Raw genomic sequence first — 12423 nt, 5'->3', positions numbered from 1 at the left:
CCCGTCGGCCTTCAGAAGAGGTCGGGGGACAGACTGTCCCCAGACCTGGTCTGAAGGCGGTTTCCATAGGAACGCATTGATTGATTTTCAATGCATTCCTATGGGAAACCGTGCTTTGCAAGACGAAAAACTCGCAAGACGAAAAGACTTGCGGAACGAATTAATTTCGTCTTGCGAGGCACCACTGTATATGAAACAAATAGCAAATAGCATGGAGGTCTGCATTGACCTTGTTAGGAAAAGCTGGAAGCTTGTCTGCTGCAGTCGGGAATGTTTTGAGTACAGGTAAGAGAGCAGGCCAGGAGGGCAAACTTCACCAGATGTTTTGGCAGCTGGTAGACAGGTGTAGAGGGCTCGGAATAAACAAGCTAGGAGCTTAATTGTCTTCCATAAGCTCACTTGACAGTCCAAATGGTGCCTTTTATCACAATCTGCCATGCTTAATGTAGTATAGGGAGGACATCTGTACATCAAAATCACATTCCTCCTAGGGGAGGCTAATCACTTGTATTGCTGTATTTAACTTGTCCTCAGAGCAGCCCTGCAAGGCACCTCCTTTTTTTACCCTTTGACATGAGATACTGATGTGTGTCTCACCAATCAGGTTTGGGTTCAGTTGCTGTTATATACCCACATCTTGAAATTTATGACATTTGGGTGCCAAGTTTTCCCAGGACTTGGAAAAAGCATTTTGTCTCTAATTGTCTCTGGGCCATCTGTCAATACATGCCGATCTTGATTCTCCTACATAAGGATCTGATTGCAGTGTACCCAGTTAGAGAATGCCTCCAATTGGAAAGTCTCCAAAGGATCACCTCTGATAGGATGGCAAGGGAAAGTTTGGGATCTGGCTTTTATCCAGTCTGTAAATAGCAGTGGTGATTTAAGACCTCCAGCCACTCAAGCTTGCTTATAGAGAGACTTTCATGGATATTTGAAGCCTTGATTATGTCTTTAGTTATTTGACAATGTCTCCACTCGATTTTTCTTTTTATGTGCGATTGATACAAGCGTGCAACACATCACAGGTTTTGTTGGAACTGATCAATGCTATTTTGCAACAAAATCAATAAAACTCTACAGGGAGAGAAGAGACTAGCCAATTGTACAAAGGTAAAATTCACATTCATTGCAGTGCCCACTTTTGCCTTTGATAGGGACGCGGGTGGCGCTGTGGGTTAAACCACTGAGCCTCCCCCCCCCAAAAAAAAATTCCCAGAAGAAAATACAGCCCTTGGATTGAAAAAGGTTCCTCCACCCCTGACCTAGATTGTGATCGCCTTGCAAAGGTAATGCTGGTTTTTCTGTGAAGCACAGAAGATTGTTACTTCGGCTGTCCACAAATTTGACTTTAAAATGTTGCTGCATCTGTTAACTTCGTTGGCAGGTGGTTGCAAAGTGTAAGCACACAGCTGAAAAGTGGAAGAAATATTGATGGAATCCAAACTTCTGATGGCCTTTAAAATGCAGCCTTGTTAATTCTGTGCCCGCTAGTCAGTGCATAATGAATAAGCCTTGGCATGGTTATTATTTAGGGTAATTGCATTCTGAGGGGCTGCTGCAATATTCAGATCTCAATGGAAGGGGAGGCGGGTGCAGAACATGTTTGCCCTTGGCTCTGTGTTAGATAAGGTGTAAAAAAAAGAGGCTCACTAAAGCTCTTTCCAATTATGTAGACTGATTATTTTCCCCCCTCGTTAGCAACTGCAGTAGAAATAACTGAAGTCTCCCAATTAAACAAGGTAATATTTACCATTTGCAGCAGTATGAGCCTCTCCAGTCAAACTAATGGTGCATAGGACAGCTGTAATTATTTGAAAGCGAATGGGCAGGTGCAACTTGTTATTTGTGGCACTGCAGGTGTGAGAGAACTCAGGTACATGGGAAGATGGGTGTAGCAATTCACATGTTCCCCAGGGTTGCCAACTAACCAGAAAAATAGTATCGCAGCCTGCTCTGTTTTGTAGAAGTTTGACCCCAAGAAATTCGGCAGCTGAAATTGAATGGCATCAGTATATTTATTTTTACTTATGCATGCCTGCAGATGAAGCACCTGTTAAAGGCCTAGTGACGTTGGGGCAATATAAAAGCTGGCAACTGTAGCATCTGTACAACTTCTGTTTTTTTTTCTTTTCATATTTTTTATTGATTTTCACAAACATAAAAAACAAAAATAACAAAACATACAAACACACATAACACGACTTCCCCAAACCTCCCCTTCACTGCACCCTTATTTTTAAGACAACAATTTTTAGCAATCCTTCGTTCAAATTCATAGCTAATTTTCTTTAAAAAAAAATTTTTTTTTTTGAATTTAAACTGTAACAGCTATAGTTCTCTATCTCATACCCCTTGACATCTTAGCATTCCAAAATTTTGCAACAGTTCTTAAGATAAACTTTAAATTTTCCCCAGTCCTCTTCCACCGTCTCTCTCCTCTGGTCACGGATTCTGCCGGTCATCTCAGCCAGTCCCATAAATTCAGTCACCTTGGTCTGCCATTCTTCCAGAGTAGGTAATTCTTGAGTCTTCCAATACTTTGCTAGTAGGATTCTTGCTGCCGTGGTTGCGTACATGAAGAATGTTCTGTCTTCCTTTGGTACCATTTGGCCGACCATGCCCAAGAGAAAAGCCTCCGGTTTCTTAACAAATGTCCACTTAAGGATTTTCTTAATTTCATTATAGATCATTTCCCAGTAGGCCTTAATCTTTGGGCAGGTCCACCAAAGGTGATAGAAGGTTCCTTCACATTCATTGCATTTCCAACAATTATTATTGGGCAGATGATATATCTTTGCTAGCTTGACTGGGGTCATGTACCACCTATATATCATTTTCATTATATTCTCTTTTAAGGCACTACATGCCGTGAATTTAATGCCTGTGGTCCATAACCGTTCCCAGTCTGCAAACATGATATCATGACCAATATCTTGTGCCCATTTAATCATTGCTGATTTTACTGTTTCATCTTGCGTGTTCCATTTCAGCAGCAAATTATACATTCTAGACAAATTTTTAGTATTGGGCTCCAATAATTCCGTTTCTAACTTTGACCTCTCTTTCTGAAATCCTAATTTCCTGTCCTGCTTAAACATCTCGTTAATCTGATGGTAGTGTAGCCAATCTCGGACTTTAGGTTTTAGTTTCTCCAAGCTCTGTAGTTTGAGATTTTCACCATCATGTTCTAAAATTTCGCAATATTTTGGCCAATCTGAGTCCATATTAAGTTTTTTTACCGCCTTGGCTTCCAGGGGTGACAACCCCTTCCTTCTTCTCATTCTGTTGTTTCCTCTTTATAGAATTTTGCTGAATCAGGAAGCCACGCATCACGGCCTTGCTTGCGTCCCATATTGTTCTTCTTTCCACATCTGATCTTAAATTTATCTCGAAGTAGTCTTTCAGTGTCTTTTGGGCCTTTTTATAGATTGTTTCATCTTTAAACAGGGTGTCATTCATTCTCCATCTGAAGGTTCCAGCTGTTGTCAGTTTCATTTCCATCTTTACTGCGTTATGGTCGGAGCAGGTTTTTGGGCAGATTTCTATTTTTTTAACCCTTGGTGCCAGATTGCTAGAGATCCATATTTGGTCAATCCTGGTCCATGTCATTTTTGCTTCAGAGAAGAAGGTCCCCTCTCTTTCCAGAGGGTTCCTTGTTCTCCAAATATCAATCAAGTCCATGGTATCAGTCAGTTCGAAAAAAGTCTTTGGGAGTCTCCCATCCTTAGAAATTGTTTGCCTTTGCGCTTTATCCATTTTTGTGGAGACGACTCCATTCATATCGCCCATCAATATTATTTTAGAGTCCATAAAGTCCATTAAAGTCTCATGCAACTTCTTAAAAAACTCGGCCTTCCCCTCATTAGGTGCATAAACTCCTACAATCAAAATTTTTTCTCCTTGGGTTTGGATTTCCACTGCCAGAAATCTTCCTTGTTCATCCTTGAAGATCAATTTTGGTTCCAATTTTTCTTTAACGTAAATCACAACCCCTCTTTTCTTAACTTTGTCTGAAGAAATAAATTCCAGTCCTAATCTTTTATTTGTCAAAAGTTTTCTGTTTGTCCTGGCAATATGGGTTTCTTGCAAACATATTATGTCTAAGTGTTCTTTCTTTAATATGTGAAACACCTGTCCCCTTTTTCGGGGATGGTTCAAACCATTGCAGTTCCAACTCAGAAGTTGCAGAGACATTTTTGTTACTGGGCTGCTTTTCCACCGACTGCTCCAAGTTCTTGTTCCTCCTCAGTAGGTACTGAAACTAGTCCAAATGATAGATTTGCTATGTCCGGTATCATCTGTACAACTTCTGGTGGTTCCCTCACTGCGAGGTTACAGGGAACCAGGCAGAGGGCCGGTAGGGCTCCCGCCCTGTAGAACTCCCATCAGATGACAAGGAAATAAACAACTATCGGACTTTTAGAAACAGGCAGCCCTGTTTAGGGAAGTTTTTAATGTTTGAAGTTTTTATTCTGTTTTTAGGTTTCTGTTGGGAGCTGCCCAGAGTGGCTGGGGAAACCCAGCCAGATGGGCGGGGTATACATATTATTATTGTTATTATTATCATTAACTTGAGATCCACCAATTGCAGTGTAGCCCATAAACCATGTGTAGGGAGACCTCCTGGGCTTGTCTCCTTGAGAGAGCAGAAGTTGGATGGAGTTGGGTATCCTTTTATGCCTGGTAGGTTGGCTGCAACAATGGCAGGTCGGCTTCCTTTCTTCATAAGTTGCAAGTTGTTTGGGGCTATCTAAGTGAGTGTATATGTGTGTGTGTGTGTGTGTCTGTGTGCATGCAAGAAATTGATGCAATGGCTTGAGTTCTGCCAGTGGAAGCAGATTGTGGGACCTTGCGCCTATAAAACGCTGGCAGCAGTTCCTGCAAGCTTTTATTTCTAATAAAAACAACTTGTCAGTAGGAATGCACAAGTCAGAGATGGGCAAATGAAGTGTCTTATATTAATTGCTAGGGATGTAATGCAAAAACTTGCATTTGCTTATGAGTCTGCAGGGGGCACTGTGTGCACGCTTTTTGCTGAGATTTCCCTTTGATCTGATTGCCTCTTGCCCATTCCTCCTTCTGTGAATTATGGAGTGCATTTCAATCTGCCAAGTCATCTCTCTGTTCTGTGTTGGTGCTTTCTCCTTGTCGCTAGACCAAGGGATGCCATAAATAAATTATCTGACCAAAAGGTTGCAAGGTTTTTAGCTGGGGCAATCAGAATAAGATCCACTATTTGACTATTGATTCAAAACCCTAAGATTTATTTATTATAATTGACTTTTTATTTCTATTCTTTGTATATCGTATTGTTGTTTTATTGCTATGGCTGATGGCTGACGCAAATAAAGATTCATTCGTTATCTGACCAATAGATCATGGACAGTTTAAAAACAGTGTTCTTACTTTTTATTAATAAGGGGCTGGTGGGAGGGAGGGGAGACTCCCTATTTGGCATGTAGCCTTGGAAGAAAGAATTTACCCATTATCCTGAACTCTGAAGGACCTTTAGGTTCTGAGTTGTCCGAAGTGGTTAATGCCATCTGCAAATATTTTAGGGAAAGGTTCCTTTGACACAACCCAATAAATGTTCATCACAACGAAGTCCCTTTGAAATAAATGACAGTACTGTGCAATCAAATACATACGGCTGCAGTTCTGTGCAAGCAGCGTTTCATCTATGAAACTATGAGACAGTCTGGTGTAGTGGTTAGTGCTGGACTGGTACCTAGGAGATCAGGGTTTAAATCCGCACCCAGCTCATAGTTACTATAGTTTGTATGTTCAAACAGATCTGTTTTCTGGTTCCACTGGGGAAAATAGTACAAAATATAGCTCTGCCAGACATTGGAATTTCTTCTTTCAATAAGCAAGGAATAATTTAACATTTATATTCCCTTCTCCAGACTCGACTCTTTCTAGACACATGCTGGGGGTTATATTTAATCTCCCAGTGCTCAGCAGGACGGCTCTATTAAGAGAGAGAGTAGTTTAACCTATTCACTCAGTGCATCCTTCCTTTTTCATCTGAACACCCTGTGATCTTATGCATGTTTTACTTGGAAGTAAGTCCCATTGATTTCAGCGGCGCTTACTCCCACATCATAAGTGTATACAGGATTGTGGACCCAGTTGATTTCCTTCCTGGGAAGAAGGATGGGCTCCTGATGCATCAATTTTGTTGATGGTCCTTTCTGTTCCACCCCACCCAACGTTATCAGTCAGATTTGTTAGATTTTTGCAGCTGTTCTAGGCAAGGACAGGATGTCCTGCCCTTTGATCTGCCCGTGTTGCATGGTTGAAACATTCTACTCCGTGCTGATGTGCTTATCAACATGGCTTTTGGATTGTTCAGCTTTTGCGTCCACCAGTTGTGTTGGAATGTAGGCAAAGCCTTGAATGCATTACAGTGGTACCTCGGGTTAAGAACTTAATTCATTCTGGAGGTCCGTTCTTAACCTGAACTCTTCTTAACCTGAAGCACCACTTTAGCTAATGGGGCCTCCTGCTGCCGCTGTATCACCACTGCACGATTTCTGTTCTCATCCTGAAGCAAAGTTCTTAACCCCAGGTAATATTTCTGGGTTAGTGGAGTCTGTAACCTGAAGCGTATGTAAACTGAAGCATATGTAACCCGAGTATATTGAATTGCAATGCATTTGAGGTTATGCTTGCATGCCACTTTCAAGCACCCCTCACCTGCCTTTCTAGAACTACTTCCCAGTCCTGGGGCACCTGTAACTTGTGATGATTGCTAGTGCCCCAGACCTGGCTGCCACCTTTCTTTATGGACCTGAACCCCCAGCTTAATTCTGTTAAAAAAAGGGTTCTAGGTTGTCAGTTTGCCATCCATAGATGGCATTAGTTCTTTAAGAGCTCTGGAAAAGAGGATAAAGCCAAGACCTCTGCCATCATTGCCGGTCCTCTTTCTTACCTGGTGTTGGGCAGTGTAAGCATTCTGCTTGCTCTAGCAGTATGGAGGGAAGGTGGATGATGGGATTGCCCTGATTTGCATAGGAATTCCCCCCCCCCAAAAAAAACCTGTACATCACTGTAGAAGGTATTGCCTTCCTCAGTTTGATCTTTCCTTGCTATTGCGTTTTGAACTTTCCCTCTCTGAGAGAGTTGGTCCCATCATGGATTATGGCAGATCACTTGTCATGCTCAGATGGTTCACTTTGGTCTGCACAGAATGTACATGCATTGAACTTGATTCCTCAAAACAAGTCTAGATTTGTCCTCGTTGCCCTACTTGGCAAGCACACGCTCCCTGGGCAATTCTGATGTTCTTATGCAAAGTTGACCACAGCTGTAGCCTAACCTCTACTGTATCTTGCAGAAGCCAAAGAATAAATGAGAAGAGGAAGCTGAAGCAGCGGGAGCCTTCTCCCCCTCCCCTGAGGATTGGCCAATTTAATTAATCAGCTTTTGGAAAATGAGCTGTGTGCGTATGAAGGACGACAAGCTTCTTTCATCATAGCTTGCTTTGCTGTTGGTTGAAAATGGTACATGAAATGACCCTCATTGTAGAATCCTGTAATGCAGGAATCTCAACTAAAGCATCCATGACAGATGGCCATCCAACCTCTGCTTGAAAACTTCCAAGGAAGGAGAGTCCACCACCTCCCAAGGTAGACTGTTCCACTGCCTAACAGTTCTTGCCATCAGAAAGTTCTTCCTGATGGTTAGTAACTTAAGACCTGTGATTTGTGCATAAATGTATGTGTGTGCGCGCAAACAGATAAAATCTTGTTTGCAATGACATAGGCTGTCAAGTCAGACTATTGGCCCATGCAGCTGAGTCTTGCCTCCACTGGCTGGCAGCAGCCCTCCAAGGTCCTAACTATATGAAGATGCTGGAGGACTGAGCCTGGGACATTTGCATAAAAAGCATGTGCTCTTTCACTGACCAATTTAGCCCTTCCCTCAAAACCTCCCCTTGGCCCAGTCGCATGGGTGATGATGTGGAGGAGAAATTTTGCCCGCTTTGCAATAGTCTCCCATGGTGTACTGTTTTCCCCTCCACGCCCCAACAAAAAATGAATGAAAACCATTTACTCAAAGTGGTACTTTTAGGATTACCCTTGGAGGTAAGGGTTGAACCAGCTCCCCACTGATGACCTCAGTGACTTCTTCCAAAAATAATTAAAACCTGCTCTTACCTGAATATTCATTTTGTATCTTGGTCACAGCAGAGTGTTGGAAGCGTACTTATTACAGGAGCTCAAGGAGCAGCCCCACCTTACCAGAGCGCCAGAGGCAGGAATTGGGTCCATGCTGGGATGCGTGGAAGAAAATGAAAGACTGAAGGGAAAGATACAGGTAGGTAGCCATATTGGTCTGCTGTAGTCGAAACAAAATAAAAAAATTCCTTCTAGCAGCACCGTAAAGGTAAAGCGACCTTTGACCATTAGGTCCAGTCATGACCGACTCTGGGTTTGTGGCCCTCATCTCGCTTTATTGGCCAAGGGAGCCGGCGTACAGCTTCCGGGTCATGTGGCCAGCATGACTAAGCCACTTCTGGCGAACCAGAGCAGCGCACGGAAACGCCGTTTACCTTCCCGCTGGAGCGGTACCTATTTATCTACTTGCACTTTGACGTGCTTTCGAACTGCTAGGTTGGCAGGAGCAGGGACTGAGCAACGGGAGCTCACCCTGTTGCGGGGATTCGAACCGCCGACCTTCTGATCGGCAAGTCCTAGGCTCTGTGGTTTAACCCACAGCGCCATCCGCGTCCCTAGTAGCACCTTAGAGACCAACTAAGTTTGTTATTGGTATGATCTGAAGAAGTGTATCTGAAGAAGTGTGCATGCACACGCAAGCTCATACCAATAACAAACTTAGTTGGTCTCTAAGGCGCTACTGGAAGGATTTTTTTTTATTTTGAAGGGAAAGAGTTGCTGCAGGAGAAGCGTCATATGATGGTGACAGCTGGAAGCCAGAGTCTCCTATCAGTCACTTCCCATGAACCTACTCATGTATAAAGGTCTGCTACTCGCAAGCAAGGCTGAGAAGTCAAGAAATGGACACGGGAGGCTGGGGTGAGGCTGATGGGGAAGGTGATTCATGGTCCTCCCTTGCCAGAGATGAAAGCACCCCAGTGAGTCAGAGACAAGAGTCTTGGAGATGGAACAGCATGGGGACAACCTTCTCTCTGGCTGAGGACCTGCCAAGCTTGGTGTCAAGAATAAATTGGCTCATATTATTTATGGCAGGGATAGAAAACCTGCAGACCTCCAAACGTTGAACCACATCTCCAGCTGTCTTTGGCTGGGGACCATGCTGTCAGAGGCTGCTTTGAGTTGGAGTCTAACAATATATGGATCAGGGGTGTGGAAACCCTTTTGCAGCCTGAGGGCCGTGTTCCCTTCTGAGCAAGCATTTGGGGGTCGCTTGCCAGAGCTGGGTGGGGCCAGAGGCAAAAAGTGGGCGGAACAATGAATGTAAATTTTAACTGTGTGTATAATAGGCTGGTTTCTATGCACAGTTCCACACCTATCTTCTATCTGGGCAAGCAAAAGGCATTTTTGGACTGTGTTGGACATTTACCCTGCCCCTGAAGAATCCTGAGAACCATCGTTTACCCGTTCCCAGACCTTCCATTCCAAGTACCCTTAACAAACTAGTTCCTAGGATTCTTTGGGGATGGGTGTGCATGTGGCCTCAGAGTTCAAGGACACATTCCAGGCAAAAAACACCTGAGAATGGGGCAAAGTGGGGCCAATAAGGGCTGGGGCTGGGGGAAAGCCCTGAGGGTCGGACAGAAGCCCCTAAAGGGCTGCAGTTCACCCAGGCCTGAGGCTCTCTGCCCTTAAGTCACAGTGATATGGGACTCCGCAGGATGGTTAATTATAGGGCTCCCTGCCCTTTTAACCCAGTATTGATGTCAATATTAAATGCAGAGCAGAACCTGGGTTTCGTTTCTGCATAAAGAGAAGAAGAAACTGGGACGGCAATAATGTCAACAGTCAAGAAAAGACCACGTAAGGGAAGGGGTTTTCCCTGGGACAATGGCTGAACCTGGCCTCTCTGCAGCCCCCATATAATCTTCTTGTCATCTCGCTTGGAACACAGTTATTCTTGGAGCCCAAAGCGAGCAGGGGAGGAAATCTCCAGGGGAGCAAACTCCCAGGCTTTGTTTCGTTACAATAATCACCGGGCGCTCAAATTTCCCAGCATAGGAAGGCTGATGAAGAGCTTAGTTAAAAAGGCTTTGGGAGAGCTGTAACAAAAAAAAAAGCACATTACCAAAGTGCTCCAATTGGAAGGGATTTCCTGCATTTGTTGGGCTTCAAAAAATGTCATGCCTGCTTCCGTTGCTGCTGTTTTCCCAAACCCCACCTGAACATGCGTCTTCCTTGAGTTGTGGGCGGTGGAATCAAGAAGGAGCAACACAAGCTCTGTGCTGGGGGGAAGGAATCAACCTTGGGCATATTCTGATAGTTTTCTGTCCAGCACTTGGTGCTGTGCAAGAAGCAAAAAAGGAATGTTTTCCTTGCAAGATCTGTAATTGATGCCACTTGTGATGTCAGCTGATGGGTTGACAACACTGAGGGCTGACAACACTGAAGATGTCAGGATTGGATAGGTGCATGCGTATTATTGTATGTACTGCTCCTCCTTTGGATGTGTGGTTTTTGTGCAATCATGGATCAACACAACTGTCTGAATTTTTGGAATCTCCTTGGAGACAATGGCTATTGTCTCAGCCTGGATCTAGACACATCAAAGAAGTGTTTCAATTAAACGTGTTGTAAACTTATGCAGGGAAATACGGTAGGGAAAGATGGGACCCCACAGCACCATCTGGTGTTGTAGTGTTGCATATACAACACATATAAAACGCTTTGTCTTTACCATTCTAGCTGAGTCCCCTGTGAATTCCTGCACTTCAACGTTTTCCTAGTCTACCACTGGATGTTTGTTCCCATCTCCCTGTCCCACTGTATGGTCATTACAAGCCCCAAATTTCTGAACTCTCTAGCCACAATCTAACAAAGTTCAGCACAAGCCAATTACATGTCTGCCAGTAGAGTTTGGCTGAAGATCAGTTTCACCTTGAAATGTCAATAGTTTTGAGCCAGTGGGCTATGTTCTGTGAAGGGCTCCAGAAGTCCCTTCAAGTAGAGCTGAGAAGACTTCTGTCTTTTAATCCCTGGAGAGCTGGGCTGCTGTGAGTCAGCTCAGATAATATTGAGCTAGATGGAGCAGTAGCCCAGGCTGCAACCATTTTGAGAGCATTCAATTGATGCATGACTACCGAAGTGTGGGTAGTTTTGGACCCGAAAGAGGGCAGAACAGGGGTGGAACATAACGAGGCAGGGCGGGCTTGTGCCTGCTCTGCTGACACACACAGGGGGGCCAGGAACACAACCCCCACGCAAATTGGGGTTTCCTGTATAAGGCAGCTTCTTATATTCCTCCCTAATGTCACCTCTGGCTTTCTTTTCACTTGGCCAACGCAACCTGAGAATTGGCGAAGGGATTTCCCTCTCTTCCCAATTATCTGCAGAGATAACAAGGAGGAATGACTGCCATTCAGAGGGGCTGCAATGCCCATTACTCTTGCTCATTTAACATGTTATTTAAAAGTCCCCCGTTCTTTTGGAGTGCAATTATTTAAAGTCTAGTGACCCCATTTGTCACTGACATTTCCCCTCTGTTTTTCTTTTAAGGTTCTCATCTACCAGACAGTACTGAGTGAATATGGCTATCGTGATCAAAGAAACCTGTGTGGTGTGGATAATTTTTTCCCCTCCTTCTGATATCACTAGAACTTGTGGACAGGTGAATGTTGGAAGATTCAGGAAAGAGGATAAAGGACTTCTTCATGCAGAACATGGTTAAACTATAGACCTTGTTGCCCCAGGAGGCAACAATGGCCACCAACCTAGAAGAGGCTTTAAAAGAGGATTAGACAGGCAGAATCCGAGACCAGGGAGAAGAGTCGGCGGAAGAAGACTGGAGGAAATTCAAAGATTATTTACAGAAATATTGTAAAATTAATGAATGCTAGAACGATGTCGGATAGAAATTAAGCGGTTTCCAGCTGTAATGTTTCAAGAGAATATGGAAAAAAAGGTTTAGAAGCAGGTTAAAATTTATTGATAAGGATTTGCTGAACTAACAATCTGAATTGGAATACAAAAAAGGGAGGTATGAGGAGGTCTGGGAAATAAGTTGATGGAAAATAAGTTATGAAAACTTTGTGTGTTTTTAATTACCGTATTTTTCGCAACATAGGACGTACTTTTTCCCTCCTAAAAAGCAAGGGAAAATGTGTGTGCGTCCTATGGAGCGAATGCAGGCTTTCGCTGAAGCCTGGAGAGTGAGAGGGGTCGGTGCGCACCGACCCCTCTCGCTCTCCAGGCTTCAGGAAGCTATCCGCTAGCCGTGGGAGACCCAGCTAGCGCCTAGGAT

The 12423-nt window shown here is 43.9% G+C and overlaps 1 long non-coding RNA gene across 1 annotated transcript; it reads left to right on the top strand.

The window, feature by feature from the left end:
• The first annotated feature begins 6648 nt into the window (after positions 1-6648).
• LOC310847273 lies at positions 6649-11917 on the top strand. Its single transcript, XR_014565750.1, has 3 exons — positions 6649-7687; positions 8196-8325; positions 11679-11917. It is a non-coding gene; the product is annotated as an uncharacterized lncRNA (long non-coding RNA).
• Positions 11918-12423: the final 506 nt, after the last annotated feature.

The sequence above is a fragment of the Podarcis gaigeae genome (assembly GCF_964106915.1).
Source record: "Podarcis gaigeae genome assembly, chromosome: 6".
Lineage (NCBI taxonomy): Eukaryota > Metazoa > Chordata > Lepidosauria > Squamata > Lacertidae > Podarcis > Podarcis gaigeae.
The sequence above is the reverse complement of the archived record's forward strand: the minus strand, read 5'-3'. Positions and strand labels throughout refer to the sequence as shown.